The sequence below is a fragment of the Cnephaeus nilssonii genome, assembly GCF_951640355.1.
Source record: "Cnephaeus nilssonii genome assembly, chromosome: 17".
Classification (NCBI taxonomy): Eukaryota; Metazoa; Chordata; class Mammalia; order Chiroptera; family Vespertilionidae; genus Cnephaeus; species Cnephaeus nilssonii.
Window position 1 is genome coordinate 53,161,347 of NC_137088.1, and position 14,704 is coordinate 53,176,050.

The 14,704-nt window shown below is 47.8% G+C and overlaps 1 pseudogene across 1 annotated transcript; it reads right to left on the bottom strand.

Annotated features, from left to right (window-relative positions):
• Window positions 1-11,094: 11,094 nt before the first annotated feature.
• Window positions 11,095-12,207, bottom strand: LOC307113457 (creatine kinase B-type-like; annotated as a pseudogene). Its single transcript has one exon. The product of its transcript is annotated as a creatine kinase B-type-like (transcript).
• Window positions 12,208-14,704: the final 2,497 nt, after the last annotated feature.

Consider the following 14,704-nt stretch of genomic DNA (forward strand, 5'->3'; position numbering starts at 1 on the left):
CTCAGGGCCTGGTCCATCCTGCCAACGCGCTCTTCCTGGTCCGTCGTGCAGGGCCAGTGACTGTCTCCCTCGGAGGCCGCTCTGCCCAGGGAAGCTCTCCTGGCTCCCACCGCCATGCTGGGCCGCCTTGTCTCATGGTCCCCAGGACCAGGGGAGAGAGCCAACACATGCAATCACTGCTGTGGACTCTGAATGAACGAATGAATGAATATTCCTCTCCCTTGTCTTAGTCAGTGGGTGCTGCCAGAACAAAATAGCACCTGGGGTGACGTAGGCCACACATGTATTTTCCCAGCTCTGGAGGTTGGACGTCTGAGCTCAGGTGCCACGTGGCTGGGCTCTTGTGAGGACCCTCTTCCTGGCTTGCAGACGGCTGCCTTCTCGATGTGCCCTCAGGCGGTGGAGAAAGTGGGAGCAAGCTCTCTGGTCTCTTCTCACAAGGGCACTAATCTCATGACCAGGGCTCCACCCTGGCCTCATCTAAACCTGGTTTCCTCCTGAAGGCCCCACCTCCAAATACCCTCACATCAGGGGTTGGGGGTTCAACTTGTGAATTTTGAGGGGGTCATAGGTCAGACCCTAGATCCCTTTAATTCTCTACATAAGTTAATGTTCAATAAATCTGCTCAATGAGTGGTATATTGCAGTGTAAATTGTTCATCAAATCAGAATAATAATTTCCAAATTACTTTACAAAACCTATTTATTGTGAAATAATTATAGACTCATGGAAAGTTGCAAAAGTAATACAGAGAATCCCCATGTCCCCTTCACTAAGTTTCTTCCAATAGTAACATTTTATGTAACTACAGACAATATCAAAACCAGGACCTTGGTATTGATAGAACCCACGGATCTTATTTGGATTTCACCAGTTTTCCATGTATTTTCCCAGCATTTGTATGTGGTGGTGGTGGTGTGTGTGTGTGTGTGTGTGTGTGTGTGTGGTATATGTGTGTGTGTGTGGTGTGTATATATGTGTGTGTTGTATATGTGTGTGTTGTATATGTGTGTTGTACATGTTTGTGGTGTCTGTGTGGTTTGTGTACATGGTGTGTGGTGTATATGTTTGTGGTGTATGTGTGTGTGTGGTGTAGTGTATATGTGAGTGTGGTGTGTGTATATGTGTGTGGTGTATGTGTGTGTGTGGTGTATATATATGTGAGTGTGGTGTGTATAGGTGAGTGTGGTGTGTGTATGTGTGTGTGATGTATGTCTGTGGTATATGTGTGTGTATGGTGTATATGGTGTGTGGTATATATGTGTGTGTGCTATGTGTACATGGTGTGTGTATATGTGGTATATATGGTATGTGTTGTATATGTGAGTGTGGTATATATGAGTGTGTGTATATGTGGGTGGTGTGGTGTATATGGTGTGTGTGTGGGTGGTGTGTGTGTAGCTCTACAATTGTATCACAATTATATCACATGTGTAGATCCGTGTAACCACCACGGTCACGCATAGGACTGTTTGTCACCACAAGGTTCCTGTGCCTCCCTTCACAGTGAGACTCGTCCACCTCCTGGCCGTTCCTACCCACCCTACCCCACCCTTGTGAGCACTATTTTGTCCCCATCTTAGTAATGTCATTTTGAAAGTGCAATGTCAGTGGAATCATATATATAGTACGTGACCTGTATTTAAACCGCACAATATGTAACCTTAATTTTAAAATAGTTGGTGCCACAGGCTACATGTGTCCTTCTGGGTCATGCTTTGACATGGGAAACTGTATCAACATTTTCCAACAACTTCCCCATGAAATTGACAGTCTCCAGGCCCCGGCAGCTTGTTTCAGGAGGGCGCTCCCTGCCCTTCCAGTGGAGCATCCCGGTGGGCGCCAGGCTCCCCGTGGCCCGGTGCACCCCTCAGCGGCTGACGTGAGTTCAATGTCTGTCCTCTAATGTCCTTGAAGTCAGGTACCGACTTGCACTTGTCGCCTGGCTAGCACCTGGCTCCGTGTCAGCACACAGTAGGTACACAGGCATGTCTGCTGGGAGCAGGTGGACTTTGTTTCTCAGGGAGCTTGTCGACTCTAAACTGATTGCTGTTGAGAAGCGACTATTCTTTCCCCAAAGATGCTTTCCCCTCAAATTCCCCAGGAGTTTTTTTTTTTTTAAATATATATAATATATTTTTATTGATTTTTACAGAGAGGAAGGGAGAGGGATAGAGAGTTAGAAACATCGATGACAGAGAAACATCAATCAGCTGCCTTCTGCACCGCCCCCCTCAACCCCGCACTGGGGATGGAGCCTGCAACTGGGCATGTGCCCTGAAGGGGAATCAAACTGTGACCTCCTGAGGTCAGCCGCTGAGCTCTGCCTGGAGTTTTTTTAATCAAGAAAGAGGGGGCCGTGGCAGCAGCTGCCGGCCCGAGTGGCCTCTTTATGGCGTCCGCAATGTCTCCTGCCCCCGCGGCGATCTGGAATAAGCACAGGAAATCACGTGAATGGCAACAAGAGTCCAGCAGTGGGCCTGGAGGCCTGCGTGCTTGCTCTCCCAGTGCTCTGCTCCCCGACCAAGGAGCACAGGCCCGCTGGCCTGCCATGTGCTTCCAGTGCCGTCGGAGAGAAGTGTGCCAACAAGTTGGGGGCAGCAGGTTGAGTGTTTCCCTCCTTATTCCGTCTGAAGGCGAGACAGAGCCGCCTCCCTCCCCCCCCCCCCCCCCCCCCCCCCCCCCCCGCTCCTCGGCCAGCCCTTCCCCCTGCAGCTGCCAGTCCTGGAAGTCCTGCCCGACTCGCAGGGCTGCGTGAGGGCAGCCCGCCTCCAGCAGCCCATGTTGACCTCCCATGGCTTTGACGGGCTGTACTGAGCTCTGTTCTGTCACCCACAATGGCTTGTAAACCCGAAGGGGATGAGGCTGTATTTGTCTTTTTCCCTACATGTCCCCAGTGACTGGCTTAGTCCCTGGCCCAGGGAGGGGCTCAGCACGTATTCGTTAGATGAATAAATGAATGAATGAAGGACGAGAAGAGCTTTAGGCAGAGCTTATGGCAGTCAGACACCAGTATTTTGGCACCCGTATGTTCTGGTTCTTATTGAAGACTCACTGGAGAGGCCGATGGCCTTGTCATCAATTTGGCAGTTTTTCAGTGTGGAGGGCACATGGAATTACCTGGAGAAGTGGTCAAACTCAGGCTGGCGGCCTCTGCTGTTCCCGGCTGTCTGTCAGGGGCGGCCCGGGGAGCTGCATTTGAGCACATTCCCAGGTGCTTGCTGTTCTGTGACCAGTCGGAACCACTGCGATGATAGGGGAATTGCGCTGTAAGAGCATCTTTTAACAGGATTTTAAAGAATGGCAGCACCAGTGTCTGTGCTGTAAAATGGGCATCATTGATTCAAGCGTGACTCGACTTAGGGATCTGTATCTACAACCATGGTAGATGCACCGATGGGCGTTTCACATTTGTGGTGGATTCCATATTTGAGAGGCACCTGGAAGAAAGGTCACGGCCTTTGGAGCCAAGAGACCTGACTTTGAACTTGACCTGTTAACATTGGGCAAGTTACACTCAGAATCCTCGTCTGAAAGATGGGGATAGAAAAAGACTCTCTTCTCAGTTTTGAGAAGAAACAGTAAACAACAAAAAGTTTCCCTACTTAAGCCAAAGCTTAAAAAATTAGATTATGAGATTGAAAATATTGATTTTGTATAGCAAGGGATATAGTGTTTTCTAAAGCTATTGAGCCCCTGAATTTTAGGTAGTGAGGATTTTATTGGAAAACGTATCTCAGTTTATTTGGTTACTGAACTTGATAGAGTTTGGATAGAGAAGGGTATTTGTACACGTAAAGTGGCTTTTCACAGAGCAGATGCTCAATAAATGATAGATATAACAGAAAAAATAAAAAGCAATAAAAAGAATTACCCTGCCTCCCACTCTCCCAGTCCCCCCTCCCACACTCCCAGGCCCCCTGCCCCCTGCACTTCTCTCCTTCTAACTTTGCATTTGTATTTTTAAAAGTTGTTAGAGAAGCCACAGGTGAACAAGGACCTCACTGTTAGATAAATTTATTTATTTTTATAAATATATTTTACTGATTTTTTACAGAGAGGAAGGGAGAGGGATAGAGAGTTAGAAACATCGATGAGAGAGAAACATCGATCATCTGCCTCCTGCACACTCCCTACTGGGTATGTGCCCACAACCAAGGTACATGCCCTTGACTGGAATCGAACCTGGGACCCTTCAGTCCGCAGGCCAATGCTCTATCCACTGAGCCAAACCAGTTAGGGCATAAATTTATACCCAAAGAAGAGACAACCCAAAAGACGATGCTATAACAGTTTCAAAAGGTAAGTAGTTGGCTATCAAAGGATTGCGTAAGACTCAGGGGAAGGTGAGGAAGCCCTCAAATATTTTGCACAATTGACTTTTTTTTTTTTTTTATAAAACTGCTGACATGGAACAGCAAAAGGTGATAATTGTATTACATTAGCACACATTTTGTCAAAAATATTAGGTTAAAAACCACGATTCTTGCTTTTTCTAAGAATGAGCATACATTACAATTATGATCCAAATCAAGGGTCAGCAAACTACAGCTTGAGGCCAAATCAGGGCAGCCCCTGCTTTGCAAACAAGTCTCTGGCGGAACACAGCTGTGCCTGCTCTTGCTCACTGTCCACGCTGCTGGGGCACGTGGGGGGAGATGGTGGTGGCTGTCTGTGCACATGGGGGGAGACGGTGGCTGGCGCACTGCTTGGGCACCTTAGGGGAGGCCGCGGTGGCAGTGGCAGATCTGATTGCCCACAAAGCCAAAAATATTTACTACCTGGCCCTTTACAGAAAAAGTCTGTGACTCCTGACCTAACTTTTTTTTTTGAAATAAGCTTTTACTTTTTATTTTTAAAAAATATAGTTCTAATAAATTTCCACCTCCATTAGTTACATTGGCATTTTGATTTCCCTTTTCAGTTGATTTCTTCTAGGTGATGCCTGCCTCTCTCCTCCCCTAACTGTCCTTAGCTGGTGAGGCCGGCCTGCAATTCGGGACAAACAGGACTGTATAAAGAGAAACTCACTAGCGCTGATTCCAGGTGTGAGAGTGCAGGCAGCTAGGCTGAGTGCTCGGATCCTGGTACCGCTGCCTCCTGGCCACTTCCCCTCTCTGGCCTCAGGCTCCTCCTCTGTCAAATGGGACAATAGCACTCACCTGGCCCAGTTCGTGAACTGAAGGTAATGAAGGTCAGGCTCGCACTCCAGGCGGTGGCCTGCAGTACACACACAACCGTAGTGGTTGCCATTCCTATTTGGTGTGGAATGGCCACGCGCGCAGTCGGGTTCTGAGCTCTGGTCCTCCGGCCTTCCCAAGGCCTTGTTCTGAGATCCTCGCCCCCTCCTCCCCGCCCTACATTGTGGTTTATAGAACCCGACTGGGAGGGGAGGCAAGTCCTTCAGCAAACCGTCAGTCTGCTCTGCTTGGAAAGGAAGGGATGCGTTAAGAATTCGCCCTCCCTTTGAAAGGTGCTTCCTTTGGTCAGCTGGGAGGGGACTTCTCACAGCAGCCTGACCCCCAGGGAGAGTCGGCCCAGCACAGCGTGCAAGGATATGCTCCCAGATGCTCTGCCGCCAGGGCGCATTGTGCCATCCGGAGCAGTGGGCAGACGTGACAGCGTATGGCAGTGCTCATGCAGATCACAGGCTGGCAACCAGCAGGCAGGGGAGAGCGAAACGGCTTCCTGGCTAGATCGTGGCGAGGAACAATACTGGCCTTGTTCCTCCAGACCTGGTCCTGGTTTGCCATAGCTGCAAGGACAGTTCTGGGTGAGCCCCCCCATAGGCAGCTTCTGAATTGACCCCCAAAGATGCCGCCTCCTTGTACAGGGGATTGACGCTGTGTAATCCCCTGCCCATGAGTGTGGACTGGACTGAGTGACTTACTTCTTTTTTTAAAAAATATTTTTTTATTGATTTCAGAGAGGAAGGGAGAGGGAGAGAGAGATACAAACATCAGCTGCCTCCTTCAGTCTGCAGGCTGACGCTCTATCCACTGAGCCAAACCAGCTAGGGCCCTACAGACTTAACTTCTAACCAACAGAAAAGGGCAAAGGTGAGGGGACGCCACACCCGTGTTAGGTTATAGACGTGTCTAACGTCCGTCTTACTAGCAGACTCTCTTGCCTTCTTGGCTTGTTCATTTTCTGGAAACAACCCGCCGGTGGGACAGACCCACCTGTCAAGAAACTAAGGCCCAACAACCCGCCATGTACCGAATCCTGCCGACAACGGTGGACATGAGTGTGGAATGCCTCCCCGTCGAGCCTTCCCCCGAAACTCTGGTTCTGGTTCTGACTGGGTTTTGTACTAGCTTGGGGTGACCCTGAAGCAGAGGACCCGCCAGGGCACCCCCAGACTCCCGGACCCACAGCTGTGCTCTAATAAATGTGGGCTGTTTTAAGCCACCAAGCTTCAGAGTAACTTGGTAAGCAGCAATAGATTCTAATTCAGATTTCTTCTTAAAGTTAAAAAGTAAGTGAAAGTAGATTTCTGCTGAATGTTTGTGATTAGACTGTCACTTACTTGATTTCCTCTCAGTTTTCCTTTAACACTGCTGCATTTGAGGACAGCACGGTCTGATAGAGCGACCCCGCACACACCTCTGGTATTGGCCCTCCACTATTTAAAACATTCCTGTTGGCTCCTCACCTGGACACCCACCTCCCACCCGCTGCCGGAGCGATCACAGAAAACACCGCTGGGCTAGGTCACGTTTGTTAAAAGTCTTGGTTGGAATCCCATTGTGGACCAGGTTAAATCTGTGTCCCGTGGCCTGGCGGGCAGCCAGCCACCATCGGGCGCCCCTGCCTTTTGGCCTCACACTTAATGTTTCAGCAACACAGAACGGCTCGTCCTGGGCCCCAGACGTGCTTTCTCGTGGCCGCCACTGCCTTTCTCTTCCTTTCGTCCTCCACACCCACATCTCTGAAAATTCATACTTAGAGATTCAGCTCAGATCACCTGTGAATAGGAGGATATACAGAACCCAGACATGCTTCGTGTGTGGGTCTGCGTAGACCATCTCCGGAGGGATCCAGAAGGAACAGTGGCATTGCGGATCTCGGAGGGGTATTGTGGGCCCGGGGGAGAGAGAATTGTAAACCCCTTCTTACCTTTGTAATTTCCCAATGTATGGCCATATTTCCTACTCACACAGTGAGTGAAACAATTACAATGAAGGAAAGAAAGTTAACTTCTTGACTCGCCCTTGTTGGGAAGCCTTTCCTGGCTCGCAGGCTGCATTGATTGTGTCTGACTGTGTGTATCTGTCAACCCCTCTCCTCCATGAGGTACTTGAAAACAGGGTTCCCCCTTATTCACCCCGCATCCCTGTCCCCCACTGTCTAGCACAATGCCCGCTACTTCAAAGGCCCCCCAAATGAGGATAAAAACCCAAGGTCCTCATCACTTCCCAGCAGGACCGCCCTAGTGACTGCCTCCTGGCGCTCTGGCCCTCCCTGCCTCTGGCCTTGGCCCCACTGTTTCCTCCTGCATTTCCTCTCCCCCCATTATCTCAGGTTTGGGTCTCCTTGTCTCTAGCTCAGCTCTCATCTCAGGAGGCCATCTTCTCCTCTGCTATGTAAGCAATCCCCAGGGCTTTTAGTTCTGTTCCCTTTTCAGCAGACCCATGCCTGTTTCTGTACGTGAAGATGCCCGCTCGTTTACATACTAGTAGCACTTGGGGCAGTTCTCCCTCGAAAAAGGCAGAGTTGAGTAGTCAGTCCCAACAGAGACCTTAACGGCCCCGCAAGGCCAAAATATTTACTTCCTGTCCCTGGAGAAAAAGCTGTTGACCTCTGATTTATGTCAAAATTATAACTACGACTATTCTGCTCATTAGGACACAAACTCTGTGTTGGATCCAGCCAAATCTTTAGCCTGCAAGAAGGCTGCCTCCCCGTCTTCAGGGCGTGCTGAGAGTCATCCATGCACCCCTTCCTATTCCCGCGCCCCTGCCCTGTCTCAGGCTGGAGTTGCTGTCCCTCTCAGCTCTTCCCTGGCTGGTGTCTTCTCCTCCTCACACCCCAAGTCTGGCTTAGAGAGGAGGTGCCTGGCTGCTTACTGTAATCCCATGAGGCAGCTCGGCTAGTCCTGCATGGCACACACTGCACACTGAGATCATTCTTATTTATTGTGGAACTGGCTCTCTCTCCTAGTAGGCCAGGAGCTCCTTGAGGGCAGGGAGCTGTCCAGTTTCCCACTGTGCGTGCAGCGTCTTGAAGTCTGTCACAGGGTACATACCGTAGGAAACACGACCGACTGGCTAAACAGATGAATGAATGAACACATCTTTGTCTTCATCAGAGTGACTACCTGAGTGTCTAACAGGCACTTCAAACTATTTGTTGAATTAATAATGTAAGAGAGGACATTTAATCATGATAATACTGATAAATGAAATGGCATGGTTCTCCCCACCCATTAATATCAGCTCATGGAAAAGAATAGCTTCCTTCAGCTGCATTTAAATTATTCAGGATAAGGGAAAGGAAGTAGGCTCTCGAGGGACATGCTAGAATATCCTTCTCTGATTGTGTGTGTGTGTGTGTGTGTGTGTGTGTGTGTGTGTGTGTGTGTGAGAGAGAGAGAGAGAGAGAGATCAGTCTAGGCCTAACTCTAAATCAAGGTGCTGTCCACAGAGTAGGGGAACAGGGGCTGAACTAGTTCCGTGAAAATCTGCTGCCAGTGGACTGTAAAATCTGTGTTTCCTCAAAGCCAGCAGTTCAGAAGTTGGAATACTTATTGAATATGATTTTTAAAGCAATACTCTTTTGGATTATGAAATCGGTGCATGCATTGCAAAGAATTTAAAAACTAGAAAATGTAAATAAGAAATAACCATCATGGTTATTTCTTTCTCCTCTGTATGTTTCTTAGATTCTCTCTCTCTCTCCCCCTTTCTTTCTTCCTTTTATTTCTTTCTCTTTAACACATTTGGGACCCATTTAGCATTTTATCCTAAACATTATCCCTTAACATTAAATGTGTTTTGACAAGATTGTAAAGACCTGTACTATACTGTTCCAATGCGTTTACCCCAATTCCTTTTATTAGTTGTTTCTCTTCATAGCTACTATCATTCTATAACTAACATACAATTCTACAATGAAGAAATTAGGTAACCGAATTTCCTTTAAGTAGATTCATTAAGGTGGCATTATTGGCTAAAAGAGCATAGAATTTTAAGATATTGTTTATAGGTGTGGCTATATTAACTGTGTAGAAGTAAGAAGTATAGATCCAGGTTCCTAACCCTATTTGTACCTATTTTTCCACACCCCTCATCAGGGCTTTCACCAATATCACATAATACTTTTATATTTAATTAAAAAGGATCAATTAAAATATGTTTATCAGATATTTCTTTCACTACAAATTTGTTTTTCCTAATCCATGTACTACTTATGGAGCTTGAATATTCTAAAATTCAATTAAACTTATGTAATCATTGATATAATCTATGTGATGAGCTTGATTGTACTTCCAATTAAAAATAATATTTTAAATATAATATACAGGGACATTTGATGTAAATAATCAGGCTGGAATAAATGACAAAAAAATGTTGTACATTAACAGCTCACTTTCTCTTGGCTGATTTACTAATCCATTCTAACTCTTCGGAATATTGAGTACCTAGAGAGATTCAAAAGAATGGATTTGAGAAGCCTAAATTAGGTTCAAAGACCACACCCTAAGGCAGGGATCCTCCAGGGATAGTCCAAGAACAGAGACATCCGAGTGGTGCTGTGCTTGGGGTATTGGGTCTTATCCCACACACACAATTAGGTTATCTTTTTGGTGAGGCCTGGGAATCTGCATTTTAACGGGGATCCTGCAATGTGGGCATCGCTATTGACTTTCTTCTTCCTGCTGACTCTGTGCTTTACCCACAGTCTAGTGGGCCTGACATGGTGTGCATGTCCCCACAAGATGGCCCTTATCCAATCAGAATCGTAACGAGGGGAACTTGTCACAAGGGCAAGGTTTTCCTCTTTGGATATGAGATCTTGACTCAGAGAGAAGTCCTATGTCCTAGGAATATGGGTATAATAAATACAATCCCTGGAGGCTGATCTTTAATTTGAGAATCTATAAAGATGATCTAGATGCCTTTGCTGCCAATGGACAGGCTGGTCTTTGACTTGGGGGTGCAGCCTCGCTGGGGGTTGGGGTAGGAGTGGGGTTTGATGGGTGTGGGTGCTCATAAAGCAAGGTGGAGACAGACAAGAAAAGGCGTGCAATGAAAACAGGAGGTGAAGCCGCAGAGAAATACTGTGAGTAATACATTCAGAGGGTAAGTGCCCTTGTTTGCAATGCTCTTCAAATACTATTGTTCATGTGGCCCCTAAAGCGTTTTGAAAAATCACTTATCCATCACATTTTAAAAGTGAGGGCTAAAATATTTCATCATAAGGTTAAATAGTTGTGCAATTCCTAGCACATGTGAAAAAGTTGATGCTGCAAAATATCACTCTTTTATTATTGTTATTATTACTAGAGGCCTGGTGCATGAAATTTGTGTATGGGGGGTGAAGGTGGGGGGGTGAGTCCCTCAGCCTGACCTGCACCCACTCCAATCTGGGAGCCCTCAGGGGATGTCCTACTGATGGCTTAGGCCCACTCCCCATGGTTCTCTACTCTCTGCGGACCTGCCTGCTTGACGCCGCCACAGGCCCTGCTGTCTGCTCTCTGTGGCGTCCTGCTTGCCCCTCACTGTGGCAAGGGCTAAAAGACTGGGGGACTCTGGGGGGCTGAGGGGACTGGGTGTCACCATCTTGTGGCTATGGGTGCCGCCATCTTTGTGACGGAGTGACAGTCAATTTGCATATTCCCTCTTTATTAGATAGGATTATTATTTTTATTTTTGGGGGGGCAGGCTCAGGGCAGGCCAAAACCCTAGTTTATTTCAGCATCAGCAACATCTTAGCCATCACAAAAGCAAACTCTACCTGGGGCAACGGGAGTCTTTATAGTGAGGCTAAGGCTCGGCCGTGGCGGCGAGCTTAGGATGCGTGGTGGGCACTGCCCAGGCGATACATTAGGAAGCAGCAGGACTGGTAGCAGTGGCAGGTGCTGGACAGCTTCACTTCTGGGCGGGAATGAGGTCATCCATGGCCTGGCCCTGCTCCAGCCGCTGCTCCATCTCAATGAGCAGCTTCACGCCGTCCACCACCATCTGCACCAGCTCCACCTCCAAGAAGCCCAGGTGGTCTGCATTGGAGATATCAAAGAACCCCCCACCGCGGCTGTGTCCATACCACCTGTGCCTCGCTTCTGAAGCCGCAGACGCTTGAGCACCTCCGTGAACTTCTCGTGCTTGCCCGGTGGGGCAGCTTGATGTGCACACCTGCCCGCAGCCCTGTGCCCAGGTTGGATGGGCAGGTGAGGATATAGCCCAGGTGAGGGTTCCACAGGAACTCGTAGTTCTTAGACTTGAAGAGTGCTTCAATCTGGGTGAGGCCATTGCAGAACTGGGTGAACACATCCTTCATGTTGCCCCCTTCTGCATGGAGATGACCCGCAGGTGGTCCTCCTCGTTGACCCACACCAGGAAGGTCTAATTGTCATTGTGACAGATGCCGTGGGCGTCGGGCTACTCTTGGGCCATGCCTGAGGCCAGCAGCAGTGGCATCACAGGCTTGTCGAAGAGGAAGTGGTCATCAAGGAGCTGCTGCTGCTCTGGTCCATCACTCTTGAGCGAGTCATACTTGCCTGCCAGGTCGCCATCCAGGCTTGACAGTGCTTCCACCGTGAGCTTCTCACTGGTGCGGCGCTCCCTGCGGCTGCAGGGAAGGGGGGGGGGATGTGAGGACTGGGTGGGGGGAGGCAGATGCCGTGGATGCTGTGGCTGTGGCCCGTGCACACCCAAGAGCTCAGCATGTACTTGGGGTCCAGATCGTCACTGCCCTGCAGGTTGTCAGGGTTGAGGTGGGTCTTGTGCTCATCTCCCAGCTTGTAGCCGCTACGCCGGTCCTTGATGATGAGCTCCTTGAACACTTCGTAGACTCCTCATCGCCCACCATGGAGCTCACGGTCATGATGAATGGGTGGCCCAGGTTGTCCACTCTGGTCTGGATGACATCATCCAACGTGAAGCCAATCGACAGGCGTACAGCTCGGGGGTCAGCACCTTGGCCATGTGGTTATTGTGGCTGCTGGAGAAGGGCATGGCGCATTGTAGGTGGGAGAAGGGCATGGCGCATTGTGGGTGGGAGAAGGGCATGGCGTGTTGTGGGTTGGAGAAGGGCATGGCTGTGGGCAGCGGGCCGGCAGCAGGGAGCTCGGTGCTTCCACAGCTCCTGGAGCGTCGCAGGCGAACAGCCATCCCTCTTTTAAATTCATTTCAGGTAAGCTAAATATTGCTCCTCGTTCTGTTTCCATGCCACTCTGCACAGACTTTACCACAATGGTATATGGTTTAATGTTTGAAAGGCTTTTTATAGATCCTCTGTTACCCTTTTTTGGATCAAGATTCTACACAAAGTTAAACTTTAAAATCTTTCATATTTTCTGTGAATTTGATGTTAAATGTTAAACAATTTTATATGTTGTTATCAATTATTTTTATCTGTACTTAATTGCTCTAAACAACAACTACATTATTAATTTTTGTAAATAATTATGAGACATGAGAAGTAAAATTGTATTGGATGAGATGGATGAGACCTTCCCCCACTAACTCCTGAACATTTCTTGTTGTCCAAATGCTCTTCCCCCTCTTTTTCTTTCAGTCGTGTTTAAGAACTGAAAAACTTTGTTCACATTAGTCGATGGGAATGGAAAGAATTTTGTTATAGCAACATCACTCAAGTCTTTATACTTTTTCAAGTTATTTACCAAAAATCATATGGTGATCTATCATCAAAAATTATTTTTAATGATCTACCAACTCCATCAGATCATGCTTCAGTTTTGTTGAAAGCAGAGAATTGAAAAGGATTTGTAACCCAATCATTAGGACAATTCACTTTCTCAACACTAACTGCTCGGTTCTGAATCCCTCCTTTGTTCAGAGTCCTGGCTTTTTCACCTGGCAGAACGCGCCACAGTAAAACTCAGATGGGTGCGAGGTGGGTCTTTCTTTGGTAAAGGGGGACAAGGCAGCCGTGAAAGGGGCCGTGGAGAGGGACCAGCTGGGGTCCATGGTACAACCCCAGGGGCATCCTTCACTTTGGGGTATCCTGCAGGGGGTGTCCCCTGCAGGTCTTGGAGGGAGAGCCAGCATGCTCTGAGAACAGTTTTAGAAGCATCTAGTGAGGAGTTGACAATCTGGAAATTACTCCTTTAAAACCATTCATGCCAAAGTTGCCCTTGAAAATCTTTGTGGCAACTCCCAGAATAACAACAGATGTAGGCAGGAATCGTTAGCGGAGGCTGGACCTGGTTGGGGAAAGTCTGATGAGGAACAGGACAGTTCTGGAGCCTCAGAGTGTCTTCACACAAAGCATGAATTAATGACTCACTAGGACTGGATTCTTCTAGTGTATGTCTGATCTCATATGGGCTCTTGCATGCTGTAACGTGCACTTCTCGGTTCTTGGTCCTTACAATGAGATAGTTGTCTTTGAGGCTTTATCAATCGATTTCTGCTATAGGCTGAGCTTCCTTCCATTGACTTGGTACATGATGGCCATGTTGTGGTTCTGTTACCAGCTAGAGTCACCTGTTTCTGTCCATATTCTAGACGAAATATTTCCCCCTTAGCAATTGTTTGGAATAGTTACTGTCTAAATAAGAGAAACCAAATTACCTTTATCACACCAACTGATTGGTAACTGGCCTCCTGGAGGCCTCCACTAGGTGGGATTTTGAAGTTCTTTCTGGACTCAGTGGGAAAGAGCACTAGGAGTGATTAGTGATGCTTGCCATGAAAAATGATGATATGCTTGGTATGTGGGGTAAGCAGCCTCTATGGTGGCTCCAATGATCCCCCTCCTGGTATTCTTCCCCTTGAGTGTGGGTAGGACCCAATGACTTGATTGGAATCACTAGAATACAGCAAAGGTGACAGAATGTCACTTCTGTGAGTAAGCTACAGGAGACTGTGGCTTCCATCTTGCTAGCAGATGCTCTCTTGCCGGTTTTGTTGGAGAGGCTCATATAACAAGGAACTGAGGTGCCCTTCAGACAACAACCTGCAAAAAATGGAGGCTGTCAGTCCATAGTCCTTGAGGAACGAGGTCCTGCCTTCAGATGTGACCCCATCCTGGCTGACCCTTTGATTGCATGCAGCCCTGTCAGAGACCCTGAGCTAGAGGACCCAGTGAAACATGCTAGATTCCTGACCCACAGAAACTACAATAATAGATGTGTGTTCTTTTAAGCTGGCAAGCTTTGGAGTAATTGGTTATGCAGCAATAGATAACTAATACACCAGGTATTCGCCATCCTTAGTTTAATCACTTTATGCACATTATTGTGTAAAAAAAAAAATAGTGGGAGCAGCACCACACACTCAGGAAGGAGCAAGAAAATGGCTGACTTTAAAGCAGAAGATAAGTGACCAAGATCAATCACAAGAACTCAAGACATGGTGAGCAGAGGACATTTAGTGGAGAGGCAAGCAGTCTGGAGAACTCAGCAAGTTTGAATTCAACTGTTTGCTACTCAGTTCAGTGTAGCTCACAACCGTCTATGCTTCTCTTAGCACTTAAGTATGACCCGTTTCTTATCTCTCTTCTCCACCAAAACAA